Source organism: Montipora foliosa, chromosome 3 (genome assembly GCF_036669935.1).
Source record: "Montipora foliosa isolate CH-2021 chromosome 3, ASM3666993v2, whole genome shotgun sequence".
Classification (NCBI taxonomy): Eukaryota; Metazoa; Cnidaria; class Anthozoa; order Scleractinia; family Acroporidae; genus Montipora; species Montipora foliosa.
This window is the reverse complement of record NC_090871.1, coordinates 52,145,658-52,148,157: the sequence shown is the minus strand read 5'-3', so window position 1 is coordinate 52,148,157 and position 2,500 is coordinate 52,145,658. Positions and strand designations below refer to the sequence as shown.

General features: G+C 39.1%; 1 protein-coding gene across 2 annotated transcripts in view; it reads left to right on the top strand.

The window, feature by feature from the left end:
• LOC137997636 (tumor protein p63-regulated gene 1-like protein) overlaps positions 1–2,500 on the top strand; it is a 13,484-nt gene that overhangs the window by 908 nt on the left and 10,076 nt on the right. The gene's annotated exons all lie outside the window — the stretch shown is intronic.

Sequence of the window (2,500 nt, the reverse complement as noted above, 5' to 3'; positions counted from 1 at the left end):
TTTGAGAACTTTAATGAAACATGATTTTATAGTTACCATAAAATTATTTCCAAAATATGATATATTTCCTAGTTACTAAAACAAGGAATGACCTACTACAATGACCTACAATGATCTACAATGACCTACAATGATTTACATACAATGAGCTACAATGAGGTACGTGTACCTTTATGAGCTAAAATTAGCTAATGACTTGTAATGAGCTAAAATAAAAGATAATTTGCATCTCTGAGGGCACTGTAGCATGTTTGCAGTACAAAGGTAAAAAACATTCCACTGCACTTTGAACCAATCAAAACCTCGTTGCTGAGCAAGTTAAACATTCTCATTGTGCACTATGAACATAAGAAAACATTGTGGGAATAATAACTTGTTTATAATCTTCCCTTGATTTCTTTCCTGCTCTAATTAAGATTTTATTGTTGCCAAGGGAAGCCTTGATATTTGTTCATTTTCATTTTAGCTTTAAAACAAAGGAAAATCATGCAAGGGTCTTTTTCAGTTTGTTTCTGCCTTCAAGGCCACGTGCATAATTGCTGTCGTCATTTGGGCTGTCATGCAATGGACTTAAAGTGCTGCGTGACAACGCACAATGGATGCTTTCCGCTCACCAAACTCTTCACCCTGATCCTCTTTCGTCTTTCTCTTTGATTGTAAGCCATTTAAGTAGGTCATTGTAGCTCATTGTAGCTCATTGTAGATCACTTTAGGTCATTGTAGCTCATTGTAGCTCATTGTAGATCATTGTAGGTCATTGTAGTAGGTCGATCATTGTAGGTCATTGTAGGTGATTCTTCGTTTTAGTAACTACGGTATCACTCGTTAAATGTTGCTTATCCCTTTGAAGGGGGTTAGTATGCATACACATTTACAGGGAGGTTAAAACAAAGGAAACAAAACGCTGTCTTTAAACCTTTTTACCAGTGGCAAGCTTATTGACCCACTCTACCCCTTTCTCTCCTGAGAGTGACGCTGTATGTCGTTACTCTCTCTTACACCAGACAATTTTTCTTAACTTTGCGCACTGTTAAAGAAGAAGGTGACCCGCAGGAAAACATGATATCTGCACACAGGAAAAGATCACCATTGCTATGGTTACATAATAAGTTGTAGCATAGCCCTTTTTGCAGAGATGGCCGCCATTTTGGTTTCTATTGTCTCAAATAGCTATTATGGGATGCTCAGGGAGCAAATACATATTAATTTGCCCCCTGAGCATCCCATAATGTCTTTCGAAACAATATCAATCAAAATGGCCGCCGTGTCTGCAAAAAGGTCTATTCTTCTACCTTAGGACTACAAAAATGTTAAAGTGCAATGGTTTGGTATTTCATTGTTTTTTATAATAAACAGAAAATCACATGACCGCTGGGATATACGAAATTTCTCTTCTCATGTTGAAAAATATTTCATGAGTGAGTGCAGCGAAGAGAAATTTTGTATCTCTTCTGTCAAAGAGAAACTTTGTATCTCTGTGTGGCCAGGTAATATCCTCTTTATATACAGTGCCTTCTTTTGCCGCAATTTCCCACAATTTATGTAAGTTAGTAACAAGGAAAATGCTTTTTAACCTGTTTACCCCTGAAGCATGCTACATGTAGACTGAGTACATCTAGAATACATTCTGTAAGAATATAGTTTCATTGTTCCGAGGAAAAAATTAAACAAAAAGGAATTGTTGCAATAGCCATTGAAACCTGTAGAGTGACATACATGTAATTGTCTTCCTCCTGCAGAAAATTTATCGAAGTTGTGTTTTTGGCCAGTTGAGCAGAGGACCATTTTTGCATTAGTACAGTACTGAAACACTGGGAGGCGGGGTGGCCTAACAGTTAGCAAGCTGGACTCCGGATCGAGTGGTCCAGGTTCAACTCGTGGCCGGGTTGTTGTGTTTTGTTCTTGGGCAAGACACTTAACTCTCACAGTGCCTCTCTTCACCCAGGTTTATAAATGGGTACTGGCAAATTTAATGCTGGGGGTAACCCTGCGATGGATGAGCATCCCATCCAGGGGGGAGCAGAAATACTCCTAGTCGCTTCATGCTACAGTAACCAGAGATAAGCGCCGGCCTGATGGGCCACTAGGGTCGTAGCAGACTTTACCTTGCAGTACTGAAACCCCTAAATTTGGACAATCCTCTGATTGAGTTTGGGTGGACTGCGTTTGTCTCTGAAGTACATGCACAGCTGCAAATGCAATAATGGCTGTTTTGTGGGTGTTGGCTCAAGGCCAGGGTGATTTGAATTAGATTGATTTCTGGTCACTTTTCTTAACGAGCTTGACATGCCTTACTGTTATGTGCATTAGATAATAAATTATTTGACAGAGATTGCACTTGTGTCTGTTTGAAGGAAGTGGTGTATCCATTAAGATTGAGTCATGAGGGCAGCATACAGTACCTTATGTAAATATAAAGCAGTGGTCAATACATGTACATGTATGTATCGACAGCTAATGAGAATAATACTCTTTGTTTGTCCCCCCAAATTTTGCATAG